This window comes from Pocillopora verrucosa, chromosome 3 (assembly GCF_036669915.1).
Source record: "Pocillopora verrucosa isolate sample1 chromosome 3, ASM3666991v2, whole genome shotgun sequence".
Lineage (NCBI taxonomy): Eukaryota > Metazoa > Cnidaria > Anthozoa > Scleractinia > Pocilloporidae > Pocillopora > Pocillopora verrucosa.
Window position 1 is genome coordinate 1,764,732 of NC_089314.1, and position 20,021 is coordinate 1,784,752.

General features: G+C 37.2%; 1 long non-coding RNA gene across 2 annotated transcripts; it reads right to left on the reverse strand.

The window, feature by feature from the left end:
- Positions 1-4,402: 4,402 nt before the first annotated feature.
- Positions 4,403-17,169, reverse strand: LOC136279891 (uncharacterized). 2 transcript variants are annotated; one of them, XR_010717046.1, is made up of 7 exons: positions 17,109-17,169; positions 12,458-12,619; positions 11,806-11,985; positions 11,112-11,305; positions 9,168-9,264; positions 7,998-8,444; positions 4,403-4,838 (listed from the first exon to the last, which is right to left on the reverse strand). It is a non-coding gene; the product is annotated as an uncharacterized lncRNA (long non-coding RNA). The 2 variants fall into 2 exon arrangements; XR_010717045.1 differs by lacking the exon at positions 17,109-17,169 and adding an exon at positions 16,116-16,167.
- Between the last annotated feature and the right edge of the window lie 2,852 nt (positions 17,170-20,021).

The window sequence follows — 20,021 nt, forward strand, 5'->3', positions numbered from 1 at the left end:
GACCACAGTTCACCGATGCTTGAATTAATTCTTCTTCATTTGATTTGCAAAGATATGACTGATTTTGTACGTGGAGTTATTAAATCTGCTCGAGGGGAAGTCGATCTTCACGTCTTTCTTCGGTACCTTTAGGATAAGAATCTCGTGGGAGTTAGAGATGTTGCAGTTTGTTGTTAATTTACCAGGCTTCAAGACGCGAGTCCCATTCTTATCAGTTATCTCCACTTCATACTGGGTGTCGTTTTCGAAGGTGCACGATTTCGGTACTTGTCCGTTTTTGTATTCCTCGCGATCTTCACGATCAACCTGGCAATCAGACTGCATGCCAAAAAGCAAAAAAAATTGTTAAGATCTCTGCATGGACCAAAAGATAGTGCCGGTTTGCTACAGGTCGAATGATACGTACATTCCGTGTAAAGCCACAAGCCCCTTAAACCAGTAATTAATCAGCGGACAAGAAGCGAATGACTGTAAGCACTAGGAGAGAAAAATAGCAGTGGAAATCCGACCTACGAACCATTTTTGCTAGCTTGCTCTTTACAAAGTTAAGAAGAATGAAATGGTACCCCACCCCCCCCACACACACACACACACACACACACACACACACACACACATACGCACCTTTGGCAACTTGTGAGGACTGTGTTTACACACACCGCTTGCGGGGACCCCCCCTTCTGCTGGCAGTATCAAAATAAAAACTACGATGTTTGATAGCTTGTTTGCCTTACTCTTTATACACTTGATAAGAATTGAGGAAATTTCAATTTTTCTTGTGGGGACTTCCTTATGGGGACCTGTCCATTACTCAACTTTGCCTACTTGTGGGAACTACTTTTAATATAAGACTTGTGAGGACATACTTACCTAATTTGTGGGGTCTCTGTTTCCACACCCCTCTTATGAGGACCACCTCTCCTTTTGCTGGAGAAGGCGAAGAAGTTTTGCTGAAGGCCTAGTACTTCCCTGCAGCGGAAGAAAACCCTCGTGATTAAATACTAATAATGAAGGCCCGTTAGCGTAATCGCCTTTGCAGTCGTTGTTTGGTCTTGCAATGGGAGAGAGACTGCACTGCGTGGCGAGACTAAACAACGGCTGCGACGGAGACTACCGCAAGGTTGACGCCAATGCAGTTTAGTGTTGCTTAAAACTATTCAGACACCAGTGACAATAGACCAGAAAAACACCTGTGTCTTAATTCATTTCAGATAAATTGGATGGGTCTTTTTTGCTCTCCATTGAAAGAAATTTTTGTCGGAATCTTTTCAAGTTAATACTTTTTCTGTTTTTACAAAAATGAAAACGTCAGTCACTTAGTGTCCCACCTGAGCTTATCCATCCAAAGAAATAACTTTTGCATGCATAGCATGCCTACAATGAAGGATGAATGCGACTTAAGGAAGCCCAACTGAAAAAATCTCAAAAGTGACCCTTCAATTTGGGATAAAATACTCTTTGCAGGAAAGACCTAATCTTTATCTTTCAAATTCGAAACTCAAACCTTCTTTCTGTGAAGAAGGCAAGAGACAGTTGATATAACTCGAATCCTGTAATGTTTACAACAAAAGTCCAACGGTCACGCTTTAAATAACACCAACTCGACAGTAATAATTTTAGGAAAAGGGCACAAAAATATTTATTGTAAAAGCTTTCTGAATTCGGCTTCTTTGATTAAGAGATGGCTTTTCAGTTTGGTGTATGAAAAACCCATGATATTGGCCAACTGGAGGAAAGGCAATACTTGACAAATACAAGTTGAGCACTACAATGGGTTCCATTTTGGTAACACACCCTTTTTTTAAACGTCTAATTTGGGGGCTGAGGTTGAACGTTCTTTTTTATGCAATTTGAGTCTGAAAACTTTCTTAAGATGTTCTGAAAGTTTTATTATTACGGACTAAATTCGACCACAATCTGAGTTGTTCTTCAGTTTATCGTACAACAGTAAAAACCGCATTCTTAAGTATTTGAGTTTATTGTCCTGTTTGACCACAGTTTAACATTTCTTTTGCCTTTATTTATTCTTCTCTTATTCTTCATTAAAAAAAAGATAAAAAAGATGAGCAAAATGAAAAAGTTCTCAACTGACTCTCAGCCTGGGTATGTTCTAAGAACGTTTTAAAAATTTGGGCTAATCTCAGCCTAAACGTTCCTATTAAAAAAGGTTCTTATGAAAGAAAAAAAAAGGATCTAGTACTTGGAACTTAATTAATATTGGCTTCCATCCTACACGTAGCATATATATAGGCCAGACTGGTAAGCCCTCCTCATAATCTTGGAACTTCAGGTGGCTTTTCACCAAAAAAGAAGGCAAGAGAAGTTTGAAGTTAATGGAACTGTAACACTTTAATATAATTTTAAGCAGCGATGTCTATTTAACTGTCACAGGAGAGTTATCAACCAAAGCCACTCACTAGTGAGTAGAGCAGATATTCTGCATCCCATGTTGCAGACATCTTTTTAGTGAGATTGGCCATAAAATTGTATGCTAATGTGCTACTAAAATTTAACTTAAAATGTAGTTTGGTTGCACAACCCTCTGATGTTGGTTTCACAATACTTGATCAATAACAGTTCAATTCAACCACTTTAGTTATAAATTTTTTTGTTAAAATCATTATGCAGAACTCTCTCATTGGTTTTGCTTACACTCCAGCAATGAAGCACTCTTAGTTAGTGTATACTAAAATCCACCTCTGGAATTATCGATGATCAAGTGTAAGAGACTTAAAAACAGTAAAAATTCTGGATATAACCCTGAGCTCATAATTTCATAGGAGCTTTTTGTTGGAAAGAAGATATTGACCAATTAAAAACTAGTTAGGCCTACAAATGGATGGCAAATTGCTTCTAATATTATGCAAAATACATATAACAATACTGCATTGTATATATTTATAACTTAACAAGGCCGGATCAGTGGTTACAAGCTACAATGCAATACTGGCTGAAACTACACCCTTTAACCAAACAGTAATGATATGGATAAAAAAAAATTCTGTTTAGTCATATTAAGAATATTGGCGGGTATGTAAGGTCTACAGAGCTTACTATCGGGATGTATAAATTTGAGAATTTGGTAGCTTATATTGAGGTTGGGTACTGTAATATAGGCTTATATCCAAATGTTCAGGGTGTATTTTTTATAACAGAATAACCCAAACATTTGCAGGAGCCTTAGATCCTGGCGGATTATACAATTCACTAAAACTGTAAGGGCAGAAGTATTTATAAGAAGTCTTGGTAGGGTTCACCTTCGGTAACAGTGATTACGTGATGAGAATCTATAGAAACTTTTTAAAATGATTGATAAAATAAAGGGAAGCTCTATTACTTTTGAAGAAAATTGAGGCAACTTGAACATACTATTTGCCTTTGAATCAGGAGACCCACACAAACTTTGACTATTAGTAATATTTTTAAATATTAGGAAATGCAAAGCAAAACACCCCTTAACTATCATAATATTAGCAATTATGTCCAACATCATAACGAATATACTAATTATCTCAGTTGTATTTTGTTGTCCTTGCAGCTCTTGGGGTGAAATTTTAGCAAGGTAACAGGGTAGTCATTAAGGGCAGGGGACCAGGGAGTTTCCTTAGCGAATATGAAGTTGACCACTGGCCACTTTCATAGAGGATAGAATAAAAATAGAACCAAAAAGGAAATCCCTAGCTGCTTAATTTCCTGCCTTCTTTCTGTAGTTACCCAGAAACTTGAGATCTTTGTGACAGCCCTAAGATTGGAAGAGTTTGGCAAAACAGTAGTTTACCTTGCACAGGATTAGTTATACTTTGAGATAACAAAAACAGAACGATTCTATTAGTTATACTTAGGGGCAAGAACCTGCTCTCTCTTGTCAATCTGATTTTTCAAAAAGTATTAAACAGCATGCCGGTCCTTAAGTTGTTTGTATTTTAAAAGCAAGTGTTGCACTAAATGCACCATTTGCTTTTAAAATACAATTCTAAAAGTTTAGTTTTCTCACTAACGTCATTGTTTGACAAAGTTAAATATGTGATGCCAAACCCTTTCAATTGGTTATATCTTAATACTTCAATCAAGAGCTAAATTGAGCACTCTTAGTTTGTGTAATACTGAAATCTACCTCCATAATTATCAATGACTGAATTTGAGAAAGTTGAAATAATGTAAAAATTCTGGACACAACCCTAAAATCCTATTTTTAAGGAAGCTTATTTTTAAATTTTGAGTTGGAATTACAAGTGGATAACATATTGATTCTAAGACTTTTAAAAGTTTTGATGTCAATACTACAGTGTATATCATTTTACACTTGACAAAGCCAATTTAATGGAGGATTGGTAGCTTACACTGTGGGGGGGAGGGGGGGGGTATTTTGGGATTGGCCTATATCCAAAAATGTATGGTAGAATTTAACATATTCTATTTGTCGTGGAATCACAGGGTACCCACGCAAACTGTGACGGTAAGTTTTTTTTAAAAATATTTGAGATGTTTGGAAACAGCAAAATATCCCTTAATTATCATGAATTACTGTTTTTTGTTGTCCTTGCAGCTATTGAGGTTAAATTTTAGCAAGGTATTAAGGGTTGTCATTAAGAGTGGGGAAAGATCAGTTCACTTAGCCGTTTTTAGCGGCAAGAACACTCTTTCTCCAATGTCAATCTGATTCTTAACAAAATATTTAACAGCATGCCAGTCCCTACCATCTAATGCACCATTTGCTTTTAAAATACAGTTCTTACAGTCCAATTTTCCCGGAAAGCGCCTTTCTCTGACAAATGAACTAGGGTGCCTAAAAACTGCCTCCTTCTCTTCTTCTGTACATAGAACATGGGCATCTTACTCTGTAAAGAAAATCAAAATAAGCATAACAAGTAAGCTTTCAGCTAAAACTGACTCCTCTTATAATTATAACATTTTCTCTACTTACTCTTTGACTTTGACATTCCCCGGTCCACATTTTCCATGTCCATGTGACTGCTGCGTTTTTCGGGGGGGGGGGGGAGGGGGAGGGTTGATTTCTTTGCAAGTAGTCCCCGTAAGTAACTGTGTATTAGCATGTCGCCACAAGAAAGGAAAGTAGTCCCCATAAGTAGTTGCGGGTTAGCATGTCACCATAAGTACCCCATCCCCATTAGTAGCTATGTAGAGCTTTTCCCTTTAAAGTGCCTATGACACGAAATTTTGAAATTTTTTATTTTGCATTTTCTGGTTGATAGCTGTATTTAAAATTAGAGATCATTAACCATAGCGCTTAGCGAGTTCTCCTTGACCAATTTTTTTGTGCATTGAAAGTACGATTTGGCGGCCAAAAAGTGTCGCCACTAAGCGAGCGGCCAAAATCATGTTATATAGCTGTGACGTAGAAAACTGTGAAGACACGTAAGCAATTATGGTGGAGAAAGGAGAAATATAATAGAGAGGAAGAACATAGTGCGTGGCTGGAGCGCCAAATGATGTTCGCACCAAGAATAATACACATAAACCGCGCATTTATATACACTACTTTCCAAATGATGTAGCTGTATGGCCAAAATGGACGCTTTCGATCGTCGACATCGAGGAGATTCTACTCTTTAATGTCGTCGGCCTTATTCTCCGTACCGGCTTCGAAGACGCCTGTTGCGAACACATACCACAAATCAGGGTAAGATAACCGATGAATTCAGCTAAAACGAATGCTGATTAAGGGCCTTGTTACCACACTATACACGATTGTTCAACATTCTTTCCGGCTGACATTTTGCAAATGAAAAATGGTGAGCTCCTTCTTGATGTTTATTTCACGCGCTTGAGATGTACTCACACTTTTTGTCTTTCCACATGACTACGTTTGCGCTTTTCTTATCGTATGAATATCATACCAATTGTAGTTTCCATCGTATTTTGATAAAAGATTTACATCAATTGTAATGAAGTTCAAGCCCTTTCCTGAGCTGACCGATATCCTGTTGCGTGAACAGTGCGCAACCTCTGACGGATACTGGCATAAAAACAAGCTTAAAGGGGCCGTGTATTCTCCTAACCTAGGTTTCCGAAAATCCATCTCACGAGCTATTAATTCCCCCCTACCCTCAAGAAACCAAAAGTAGCAATATTAGCAATTTCATTGAGATAACAGCACCGCAACGATATAAATAAGGAAACACAAATTATATTGAATTAGGTGGTAACGAATTCAAGTGCCGTATGAAAGTCGATGCGTACGAAATATTCATTAATAATACTGACGTTATTTATTTCCTTTGTGCGGAATGGGTCATATGGCAATGCTGCACTCAAACTAAATAAGGTTGTTTTCTATTAAAATGCCTATATGAGATTAACTTGAATCAGATGACTATAAACTCACTCGTTCTCCTTTCGGTTTGACCGACTCGACGACCGTGACCATGGCCTCTGCCTTTGCAATCTATGGGAGAAGGAGCAACTTGCAGTAGAACTGCTCGATTACTCCTCGGTGGGAAATCATAGTGCCTCGTGATACAACTGATTCTTTCTCAAAAGTTAGCTTTTGGTTTACCAAGGGAATTTCTCTGCAGCAACGAAACACTAGAGCACTGACCGAGAGGAACCTAATAATATTGGTCATGAAACGGATGTAAAACAGTCGTTGCCGCATTTAAAAAATTTGCCTCTGCTTCACGCCCGTGACAAAAAGAATGAAATGTTTCTTTATACATGGAGATCATATTATTGATTTCTTTTCACAGCAGGGATTGGCGCCATGGCCATGGGTTCTAATTTTTTTTTTTGGTCTTATATCAAGTGCATTGTGTGATCGTCTTGGATGCTGTTGTGTCCTTTGCTGGTGCGTTACTATCCGTCTCAGGGTTGTTCCTAACCTCCTTCATACAAGAAGCTCATAAAATGTATGTGACTTACGGACTTGTATGGGGAGTGGGTTCTAATTTCTCCTATGTGTCGTCTATCGTTGTCCTGGGTGAATACTTTAATAGAAGATTGGCGCTTGCCAATGGGATTGCATCATGTGGAGGTGGTGTAGGTTCTCTTGTTACCGAGCCGGTCATAAATTACCTATTGGCATCTGTCGGATGGAAACACTCACTAACAATGTTATTGCAACAGAAACGAACAGAGCTATCCACAAAACACAAGCGCAGCAAACTAGACATTCAGTAACGGGAATTTTTGTTCTAATCTTGACCTAAACAATGCAAGCGGGAAACCGCCTTTGTCAGTCTTCGTAGAAATCTTCGTTTGATGCAGCGCGGTTCTCCTTCTTAGGGCTGAACCGTACTCGCAACTTTCTTTTTTTCTTTATAACTTGAGTACGATGTATTACAACTCTCGGTAGAGCTTACTTAAGGTAGGTAGACATCGCTATCGGTCGCTATTTCAAAATTATTTCAGCGCTGACTTATACAAAATTGCAAGAGATGTGAAAGGTATTTTGGCGTCGACTGAGAGTTTTCACAGTTTTCTACGTCATCAGCCGCTAATTCGTTACCAGTCCACGGGACACTTTTAAGACAAAAGCACTTTAGGGCCCCAGAAAACTGAGTTTTAAGTCTGGGACTATTCTTCAATCGGAATTGGTTTGTACATATGATAAGCTAAATATTTACGCAAAAAAAATTCGTGTCATAAGCTCTTTAAGAATGGCAAGTAATTCCCATAACTAGTTGTTTTAGGATGTCCCCATAAGTATGACTGGTAGTCCCCATAAGTAATTGTTTTAGTATGCATATCCCCTTATGCACGGGAATCTACGAACGCGTGGCCACCACTTTGAAAAAGTGACCGATGTACCCTGGGACGAGGTTGGCAGCTAAGCATGAAACGGTCTAGGATCGCTTCCTAGTGTAGTTCAACTTGGTAAGTGACCAATTTTTCCTCTCTCTTTTTTAACATAGTTAGCACCTTAAACGTGTTTGTGAAGAACAAAAAAATGTGTAGTTTATGGCTCTCAAGAACAATATAGACAGAAGAACAAGAGAAATTAGTTATGAAATTGAAACCACCTACAATCTTGTACTCACCATTTCAGTCATTTTCCGCCAGTGTTTTCCTTGTGAACTTTCTTGTTTCACCTTGACCGACTGTAAGAAGAAGCTTGCTCACTTTGGAAATTTCAACTGCAGATTCGTGAAGACAGTAGAAGTCTCCATGCACTTGGATTTCATGACCAAGGTGTCTTGCTTAGTCGGTCTACCTCTGTTCCTTTGAGAGAGGCTACTTGGGAAATGGTTGCCATATACTTTCTGAGTTTGGTACTGGCCATCTCTGTAAGGTTTGACAGAGGTGGGCCGCCTTCCATAGCAAATTTGACTGTCTGTTTGACCTAGCAACTATTCAATGGATTTTCATCTGGAATACCCACGGCTTTCCTTGTCTTGTTGAGGAGGTCGATGCTGTTTTTCACCTCAGGTGTCAAAATTACTGTTACTGTCCTGCCCCACTTACTACGAATCTCAACTATGTCTGATCTGTTTTAAAAATATGATAATTAAAACATAAATTACGTTTACTCAAACAATATTTTACAAACTCAAATTATAGAAATTCCCCCCCAAGGTATTAAAATATAAAAAATGAAATAGAAATATTTTCTTTTTAATGGCCCAAAAAGACATTATTAGCATCAGAAAAACACGTCATTATGCTGAACATTTTGTAGACTTCATAAAATGTTCTCACCGTCTTTGCTGTAATTGTGATATCATGACATCAAGATGTGCAATGTGTTACCCAGTCAGGGTTGATGAAAATACCAAGGAGAAGGGGGCAAGGCTAAAAAGAATGACTTTCCGGATTTAATTTAGAAATTAGAAAGCTAAAATAGGCAAAAAAAATAAAGAACCAAAAAAAAAAGGAAAAACCGAAAAAGTATCGATGCAACAGCACGAGACTCTTTAATACTATAGTCCATTTTTTCAATCATAATATCATCATTCCACAGATTTAGTCACCAGTTAGATCTACCCTTCCTGGTTTCATTGTTGTTGTCAGGCAATGTTTTTGGTCAGTCAGTTTGAGTGTCTTAAAGAAGCTCAATTCCAGAATTTTCTTGACATTTTCCTTGATAACTGGAGACTTTGTTGAAGTAAGAGATGAAAATACGACTTAAATAAGATTTGGATTAAGATAGGGCAAGCATGCTATGTTATAAGCATGTTTAAAAGTATTATTATCATAATAATCATTATTACCTGACACAGAATGAAGGACTTTTTCAGGTGCATTGCTCTGTGATGCATTATTCCACCGTTGTAAGAAGAAGGAACTGGAGATGTAGATTTCTTTCCCCTTTGAATTCAAGAGGAAAAATAGTGAGTTATGCTGAAAGTCTTGTTTATGGCAAGACTGGGACAAATAAAAAAAGCTTAATTACTATAATTTGAAACTTCTAAGTTAGGAAAGCACTATAAATATATATGCCCCAGTGGGAAAAAAAGAGATGAGAGATTCCTGGGCCCAGTTGTTCAAAGGCCAATAAGCATTAACCCAGGGTCAAATTTTTATCCAAGCTTCTTTATTCCTTCTTTCAAAAGCCTTTTTTGGATAATCTTCTCTTTTCTTTTCATAGCATCCAATTTTTAAATTGGAGACAAAAAGAATTGTATTGAATTTTCATTTAAAGCTTTCAGATCTGGAACCAGATTTCACACTAAGCCTGGATTATCTAAACCTAGCTTTGCACAACTCAACCCGAAAAAGGATATGGAAACCCCTCCCCCCCCCCCTTACAGAAATTCTTTGCAATAAGGGAGCATGATCAGTTCAGTATACAAAAGTGTAAGTAAGTGAGAGTAGAACATGACCTGTCTGTGGAAATTTGACTGAAGCAGTTATACAAAATGGGCAACGTTGGTTGAGCAAGGACAACTAATGTGGAACTGAATGGCCAGATTAAGAGATGATCATATTGTTCAAGAAACGGGCCAGAAAAAAATCACTCCAAATTAAAAAATCCAACCAGTCAATAAAATAAATCTGATTGATGATCACTAATTGTGTTATTGTACTAGTTAGATGTTTCTTTCCAGTTTGTATCTCCCTTACAATGCCATTTCGTAAAATGATACTCTCTGATAGACCTGTGTGGCAAGTGGTCGCTTATTTCAGCATAACAAGTTCCTTTTCCTTCAAAATATGTCAGGTAATTGCTTTATATGTGGCTATCAATATAAATTTAGTGACTACCTTTAAATTAAGCCAAATTGAAAGGCAGAGATTCTAATTATTCGATTGCTTTGTAATTCGCTTATCGTTTACCCAGCATTCCTTATCACACAACCCAAGTTTCCACTCGTGACATTGCTGCAAGGAGTCTGCAGATATTTAGTTATTCTGATTCATGGAGGAAACATCCTTAGTTGTTATGATATTTATCTGGAATTGTTCATCAACATCAGCCATGTTGTTGCTCTCGTTCATATTTTGTTCTTTGTTGCGTTGCACCTTACTCTCAACTTTGCTATCTTTTACTGGCATCTTACCTTCATTAACTACATGGTTAAGAAAAAGGAATGTAACAGTTTTTTTCTTGTTTTGTGATAATCATTATTTCTTAGTAGAGCCAAACTTCATTTAATAACTTCAACTCTTCTATGTCAAAACCACCATCTTTTGACGCATTAGTTCCTGGGAGTTTTGTTTGAGGATGTCTCTCGAAGCTATTCAAACCGTTTTTTTTTGGTCACTTTGAGGGTCTGAAGAGCGAAAACTGTCCAAAACACCATTTATAGATACTCTTCTTTCAGATGCAAATCATAAGCTTCCGCAGTTTGGTTATGCACAAAAAGCAGTCTTACACCTTTCGCTTTTCCTCCTCCCCTTTTCTTGCACTTTTCTTACACCACTGTTTTACTTTTAGCCGTGGTAGTAATAGTTCATTGTTTTTATGATTTTTAAGGCTTTTGTTTGGTTGCAACTTACCTTTGACGTTGGAAGAAAATGTGTAATGATATTTATGAAGACATTTGAAATGGCAAAAGCCACTTGCAAAAAACTCAGTGGGGATTTAATATTGGAAAACTACTTCTGTAACAGCAAAAAATATCTTTCATTTTCCAAAGAGCCCTAACAACTGATGGGCTCAGAGTGTAAGGGACATCTGCAGTTTATATAATAGAGGGTGTGTATGTACATACCAGTTTCCAAGGAGTCTGCAAATAGATAGTCATTGATCTGATTCAGGGAGTAAATCTCTTCAGAATTTGTTGTTATATCCATGTGGAACCTTTCATCATTGTCAGGACTGCTGTTGCCCTTGTTCATATTTTCTTCTTTTTTGTGTTGCACCTTACTGTCCCATTCTTTAGTCCACCTGCCTTGCTCTCATTACCTAAGTGGTTAAGAAAAAGAAATGTGTAGAGTTTTGCTAATTTGTGTGAAACCAGGAATGAATAATTGGAGCCATCATCATAATCATTTGAAGTATTATTTAAAAAATAATTTTTAGATTGTTTTGACCAAGGACGGTATGAGTTGTCATGATATCTAGACAGATTGTATGGTATTTGCAATATTCATGTTAAGAGAGATTAATATACGTAATCATAACAGGACTGAAACGGTTTGCATTTGAGTAAATCTAATTCTGGAATGGAGAATTAAATGTTATAATTTTTTATCCTAAGGGCTATGAATGTTCCCCTAAAAAAACAAAACAAAACAAAACAAGAAAAAAAAAACCAAATTATCTTTAGAAGAGATGGGGCAAACACCCTGATAGCTTATGGGGTCCATTACACTGAAACACAAGCAAAGAAAAGAGTTGCTGCAGTTCTGTTAAGTATGACAAAAGTCTCCCAAAACAGGTTATTAATGGTTAGGTTGCAATACCTTTTAGCTGTCGCCAGGGAAGATCTCTAACTTCATGGTCACAGTGTAGACCTTCACCGTTCCGAAGTCCACAAAAGGCAAGGCACACTTTGTCTTCACCGTTAATCTTTCTTATTTGCTTTATTTAATGGATTATCGTTTTTAAGTCTTCCAAGTCCAGCAGAGAATGTTGCATCAAGGCTAGAAAATCCACAAAAATCAAAGTCATAATTGGAAAAAAGCAATCTCAATTTGTTCCTTGTAAAAGTGTAGTGTAAGGTTTGATGACTTAGTTTCAGTTCTTCCTTCGGTTGTGTGGCGCAGACCAAGCCCATCTAAAATTACACAACTACTTTATTTACAATGAAACTTAAATGCAACTCATGATAAAGCCAAAAAAGTAAAAAAAAAGTACCATATATTTTGATGGTAATTTTATTTCATTTGGAGTAATATGCAAATGATGACAAATCATGAAGCACATTACACACAAAATAGTATGTATTTCAGTATCAGTGATTAACAATCTCATGAAGCCTATTTTGAATTCATTCAGGTCGATTTGTGTACAGTAGTCTTAGGACAGCCTCCCCCACTACCTTAAAATCTTTTTTGTTTAACTTGGCGCTTACGGTTAGTGATGTTTTACTGTATTATAATTAAAATAACTTACCATAAACACAGGAATCCATCCTTAAAAAAGAAGAGAAAGCTTCTTATTTCTTCCACATGCAAATCTTCTCTTTGATAACCTTCATCCTCTGAGACAAGTTCCCCTTTATATTGAAGAGGGAGATCACCCTTTGAAAACTTCTCTGTTGGAACACACCTCACCCTTAAAACAAAATTATACCAAATCCGTTGATCATTTTGCTTCCCTTTTTGTGGCTACTTCCTCCTGTGGGAGGCAAATCCATATATATTATCGAAATGAGTAAGTAGCTGTAAATGAGTTAATCACTTTTAGCCTTAACCCCTTAACTCCCAAGATCTGATTGGTAATTCTCCCTTCTAGCTGCTACACATATCCTTGCAAATTAGTTGTGAGAATTTGGTGTTAGATCAGGACAACAACTTCTACCTGATAAGTTTGAATATTCTCATGAGCTGTTTGCAAGATAATATAAGGACATTATCGGGAGAAATTTCATGTTGATCACTTCTGGGAGTTAAAGGGTTAGAGATAGAACAGTTAGGTTCTCGAGCTAGCCCCTATAAATTTACCGATATTATTATCTTTATTATGATTATTTGTTACCATTTAGTTATTGCCTGAATGTCAGTCAATCACTATATTCGCGAATCATCTTTCTCTCCACAAACAGGGTACTCATAGATACGTGGGTTACGGCAGTTTACTGTTTTACATGTGAATGGAAATTTTCTGCAACACTACATTCGAGCATCATGATACAACCCCTAGTTATCTTCAATGTTATAAAAGTCATACTATATCAGTGGCCACATGCAAGGTTAGGCTGCCTATTTTTTAAGCTAGCAAGAAAAGTAATGTAATTGCCTTTCCATGGTCTATTAGTAATTTCCAAAGCGTTCCAATTTTCTAAAGCTGACCCTCTTCGTCTAAACCATTCTAATAATATTGTTGTTTTGGTATTGTTCTCTTTTGTTTGCTCTATCTGTGTCACACATATTACCTTTGGCTACGGTTTTAGTCGAACAGTTTTTCCCTGGACACAATAAGATGTACGAGGAAGTTTAGCATAAAATAGAGTCTGAAAGGGATTGTAGTCTAATGATCTTGGATTAAGAGGAAGAAGGAGTTTTGTTGCAGTTCCATGTCACCTATATGCGGGGTAGCTGTAAAGTACATTGAATTGCCTTTAGTTGGGGATCTGAGAGTCTGACAAAACCGATGTACCTCCATCGGTCATTCTTTGTTGTAAAGGACTGCTACCAAATAAATAAACAAACTGATAAAAAATACATAACCACAAAATTTTTAAGATCAATAAATTTACACTATTTTTTAAGCTGTGGAGTATTCCGAAGGACGCATTCTTTTGATTTCTTAAATCTGAAAAGGCCGCCCTTTTCCTCCAAAAATCCCCAAAAACGGGCTTACGCCAACTTTAAAATCATATATGGAAATGTTGCAACAGTTTCATGAATCTTTCCCGGTAGTGACAAAATCTCTACTGTGATCCGCATGATTCTGACCTTCCCTTAGCAAATAGCAGCAGACGTTTCTTTCTCGCGGGCCGGAAGACAACAAACGCCCTATTCACGTACATTTTGTAAATTTTTCCAATTAAAAAAAAAAAAGTAGCAAACATTTGTCCAATGAATTTACGGTTCCTTTGCTTTTCCTAAAAGATGGCAAGTTGTTTGAGCCCTTTTTTCACTCGAACACAACAGACAAATTTTTAAAATAAACTTCAGTGTTCTACAAAGCTGCACTTCATCGCATAAATTCATAATCATAGTAAAAGGTGATAAGATAACGCGGGTAATTTTATTTTTAGATTATGAGGGGACTCTGTGAATTACTATGGCGCTATATCCACAAAAAGATTACCCCGATTGGCGCCCGTTTTCCAGCAAGGCTTCATTAACTTAATTCACAAATAAATCACATCAAAGGAACGTTTTACTTACGCCGTCTTGAGAAATTTTGCATCCTTGGGCCGATTTGTACAGATCAATTTTTGGCCCCTCAATAATTTCCCGCCAATTTATTCCCTGTCAAATTTCTTGGTCACTTTCCCCCACACGATTCCATCGAAATGCTGTCGCTCTCCTTAGCAAAGTTTTAACCCTTAAATTTATATTTGGTAAACATTGTGATCATCGTATTTACACTTTTCGCCGAGTGATCAGTGATTAAGAACGGGGACCTTCTCAAATAGATAAATCCGTCTTTTCGTCTCAATTTTACCCAAATTTCTTACTCGACCAACTAAGTAACTTTCTGTACGGCAAATTCTGTTAAATTAAGTTCATTATTTAAAAAAAAAAGAATTCTATAGCTTCAAATTTATCCTCTTATTTCATCATGACAATAACAACAACGAACAACCAGTAACAGCATGACAAACGATTTTGTGTACAGACCGTGTGGGCGCCTTAGGTCGCTATCATCGCAAAAAATTATCTTGAGGGTCATATTGCAGCACAGAGAATATTAGCAACTTAAGACCGCGCAAACATGTTATGAACTCATACTAAATAATATGGCCATTCCCGCACAAGAAAAAAAAATTCCGTTTTTTTTTTAACAAATCCCCCGAATTTGAAGTAGATTTTCAGCTAAAAACCAACACGGTAAATTATTTTTAAAGTAAGTTCTGATAAATAACGTCCAGGTTTCTCCATTAAAAGGTTCGATATGCAGTTGTACTTCATCACATAAATTAATCAGCACAGTAATAGATTACAGGATTGCGCGGGAAATTTTGTTTGCAGAGCACATGGGGACTCTTACTATGGCGCTGTATCTCTACGAAAAAAGTTACCCCTTGTATTTGATTAGCACCAGTTTCCAGCAAGATTTCATCCCCTAAATTCATACGTAAATCCTATTAACGAAACAATTTAACTTACGCCGTCTTGAGCAATTTTGTGTTCTTGAGCCACTTTGCACTGTTTTATTTTTTTGCGTGTGTTATTAATTATTACCCGCCAATTTTTAATGTCGAATCTGTTGCTGTCTTTCTGCCACACAATTTCATGGAACTTTCTTCGCTCCCCTCAGCGAACTTTTACCTCTCAAGTCCATGGTATGGAAACATCGTCAAGTCTATTTGGTCATAATATTTTCGCGATTAATTAAAAATTTTGCCATGGATATAACCCACCATGTGGGGACCTCTAAATGACGAGAAAACACATCCGTGCATTTTAATTATCATTTCACCCGATTTTATGAGTCGACATAGCCTCTTCCAATAGACATCTTACCAAAAGAAACAATAAATTGTTCTCATTAAGCTTCTGCCCTTTTCTATCGTTAAACTGCTCACGCCTTATGTACAGACTCGTCACCATCATGCACCAGATTTTATGGGGACCTTCGCAAGGAAAAAAGGTGCCCTCTCTTCGCAATTTTATCTGAATTTCTAAATCGACTGATCGAAACGAGCGACTAGATTAAATCCTTTAGACTAAGTTCAATTTTTCCGTTGAAAAGGCTCGGTACTTTCACTTCAACACATAAATAAATCATGATAATCGCAGTAATCAGTAACACTGCACGACTGAGAATTTTGTCTTTGGGCAATATGAGGACCATGTTAAAATTTGGTCCGATGTCACCCAACAGAACAGAACAGAAAAGTGAAAGGTGAAGAACATAACGATGACTTATAGCTTACCTTTAAAATAGTTACATTTTGGCTCCGCTTATACTCCAGATGCAGCTGAAGTCTCATGGAACTTGCTATACTTATCATACTGGCAGTTGGGCTTATGTTTCATTAACAGATCAGTAAAAAAATGCAAAACATTTGGATTTATCACAACACTTAGAAGTAGAGATAACGCACGTCACGAAAAAACATTTTCACTCGGTTCTTTAGACAAAAAAATAGTCTTTTCATCTTTCTTATCCTTTGACAAATTTCGATCACCTTTGGTCCCCTAAATTGTTCGTTGCCCCAAGACCGGAGCAATGGGAACTACAAAAAAAATAAATTTATGCCGTCTAATGTTTCCTATCTTGAACAGATTCACTCACCACTCCGTGGGTCCCCTTAATTAGGGTTTTTGTTTTTCGATACATTACACTGAAGTCAAAACGTTAACAACTTGTATCCCTCTGCTACCCGCCAGTAAACTTTACTTATTGCACTGACTTAGTAGACAACATAAGCAGCCTTTGCCCACCGAGCATTTTGTTTATTATTTCACCCGATATAGCCTCTTCCAATAAATATCTGACCCAAAGAAACATTAAGTTGTTCTCATTAAGTTTCTCTCCTATCACCAAACTGCTCATGCCTCATGTGCAGACATTTTGTTATCATGTAGTGAAAAATTATGGGGACCGTCGCAAGAAAAAAAGCCGCTTTCTCTTCGCAATTTTACCCTAATTTCTTAGTCAACCGTTCAATTCGAAACGACCAGCTAAATAAATTCCCTCAAACTAGGTTCAATTCTTCCCGTGGAAAAGGCATGGTGCTTTCATTTCATCGCATAAATTGATCATGATAATCACAGCAATCAGTTACACTGCACGACTAAAATATTGTCTTCGGACAATGTGGGGACCAAGTTAAAATTTGCTCCGTTGTTCACCAAAGATTATTCGGTAGGGACAATGTAGAACAGAAAAATAAAAGTTAAGAACATAGCGACTTATAGCTTACCTTAAAATAGTTTCTTATCCATTGACAAATTTCGATCACCTTAGGTCCTCTTAATTGTTCATTGCCCCACGACCGGAGAAATGAGGACTATACAAATAAACAAGTTAAAAGATCAGTAAAAAATGCAAAAAATTTGGATTTGTCACAATACTTAAAAGTAGAGATAACGCACGTCACGAAAAAACATTTTTCACTCGGTTCTTTAGACAAAAAAAAATAGTCTTTTCATCTTTCTTACCCGTGGACGCATTTCGATCACCTTTGGTCCCCTTAATTGCTCATTGCCCCAGGACCAGAGAAATGGGGACTACACAAAAAATAAATTTGTCCGTTTAATGTTTCTTATCTTTAACAGGTTCCCCTTAATTAGGTTTTGTTGTTTCGATACATAACACTAACGTCAAAAAGTTAACAGCTTCCATCCCTCCTGCTTACCGCCAGTAAACGTTGACTCCTTGCACCGACTTAGTTTATAGGAGAAAAAGCAGCCTTTAACCATCGTACTTCTGTTACAGAATTGTGCGGGAAATTTCGTTTGCAGAGCACGTGTGGACTTATTAACTATGGCGCTATATTTCCACAATAACTTTACCCCGTGTATTTGATGAGCACCCGCTTCTAGCAAGATCTTATCTCCTAAATTCATACATATATTCTATCAACGTAGCATGTTAACTTACGCCGTCTTGAGCATTTGTTTTTTTGGGCCAGTCTGTACTGTTTTTATTTTTTTGCGTGTGTATTTAATAATTTACCGCCAATTTTTATTTCCTGTTGAATCCGTTGCTTTCTTTGTGCGTCAGGATTCCATCGAAATGATATCGCTCTCCTTAGCAAAGCTCCACCTAACAAGCCCATTATTTGGTCAAAATTTTGAAAATGACAATTACATTTGCGCTAGAAATTTTACCTAAGTCATAATCCACCATGTGGGGACCCTAAAAATGACGAGAAAACACATCCGTGCATTTTGATGATTATTTCACCCGATATAGCCCTTTCAAGAGATATCTTACCAAAGGAAAATAAGTTGTTTTCATTAAGTTTCTCGTCTTTTCTATCACAAAAATGCTCATGCCATATGTGCAGACATATCGTTATCTTGCAGTAAAAATTATGGGGACCGTCGCAAGCAAAATAGAAAGCCGCTTTCCCTTTGAAATTTTACCTGAATTTCTTAGTTATTTGTTCAAAACGAGCAACGAGATTAATTTCCTTAGACTAAGTTCAATTTTTCTTTTCAAAAAATCCTTTGGGGCTTTCATTTCATCACATAAATTGATCATGATAATTTGGCTGATGCGCCATCAACAGATCAGTAGGAAAATGCAAAACAATCAGGATTTGCCAAAACACTTAAAAGTAGAGATAGCGTGCGTCACGAAAAAACATTGTCAATCTTTTTTATCCTTTGAAAGTTTCGATTACCTTGAGTCCCTTAGTTGTTCATTGCACCAGGACCGGAGTAACGGGGACTATACAAATAAATAAGTTTATACCCTGTAATCTTACATATCTTTAAATTTATTCCAATTTTCAACAAGGGCTATGCGGCAGGGCAACAAAGAAGCTTACTGACCTAAAGCTTACCTTTAAAGTAATTACATTTCGACTACGCTTATACCCTAGAAGCGCCTGATGTAACTTAATTCTCGAGGAACTTGCGATGTTTATCACACTAGTATTGAGCTAATGGGTCTTGGACAAATCAATAGTAAAATGCAGAAAAAATCGGAATCTCCCAAAACACTTAGAGGTGGAGATAACGCACGTCACCAAAAACATATTTCATTATTCTTATGCATTGATAAATTTCAATCACCTTAGGTCCCCTTAACTGTTCATTGCCATAGGACCGGAGCAGTGGGAACTATACAAAAGAATAAGTTTATACCCTTTAATCTTCCTTATCTTTAAAATTCAGTCCGATGTTCACCAAAGATTACACGGCAGGGCAATGCAGAGCAAAGAAGCCACCCTAGAACCTCCTGATTTAACGGAGGTTTCAAAGAACTTTGCTATGCTTATCCTACTAGAAGTTGGGCTGATACGTCATTAACAGATCAGTCAAAAAAATGCAAATCATCTGGATTTCTCACAACACTTAAAAGTGTAGATAACGTACGTCAAGAAAAAAACATTTTTCAGTCGGTTCTTTGGACAAAAAAAATAGTCTTTTCATCTTTCGTTTCCGTTGAAAAATTTCGATCACTTTGGTCCCCTTAGTTGCCCATTGCCCCAGGACCGGAGAAATGAGGACCATACAAAAAATAAGTTTATGCCGTTTAATGTTTCTTATCTTTAACTCGCCATTCCGTTGGTCCCCTTAATTAGGTTTTGTTTTTCTGATACACTGACGTCAAAAAGTTAACAGCTCACAACCCTTCTGCTACCCGCCAGACATCGTTGACTCATTCCACTGACCTATTTAATGACAGTATAAGCAGCCTTTGACCACCGCAGTTTTGTTACTTCCTACAAAGAGTGGTTTAGTGAAAAACACAATTCCTTGCGTACTCATACCGAGTGACAAAACAAATTGATCCCTACATTTTGATCACCCATTCACAAGAGATATTCAGACAAATGTTACGATTCACAAGCTGAAATTGGACCTGAATGAAGTTCTAAGTAGGTTAAATGACGAATTCATCGCCATGTCGCAGACAAGAAGTAGTCCTTCGGTCGTTCATTGCTATCACCTTTGGTCTGCTTGCTCCAAGACCGGAGCAATGGGGTCTATAAAAAGAAATAAGTCTATACCCTGTGGTCTTTCTTATCTTTGGCAGTTAACTTACCGTTTGAATTAGTTTCTTCTCCATTGAATATATTTTAATGGCAGAACATTATTGGATGACCCAGCCACAACGTGAGCACATTTACCGACAAGACAAACTACTAAGGAAAACAAGA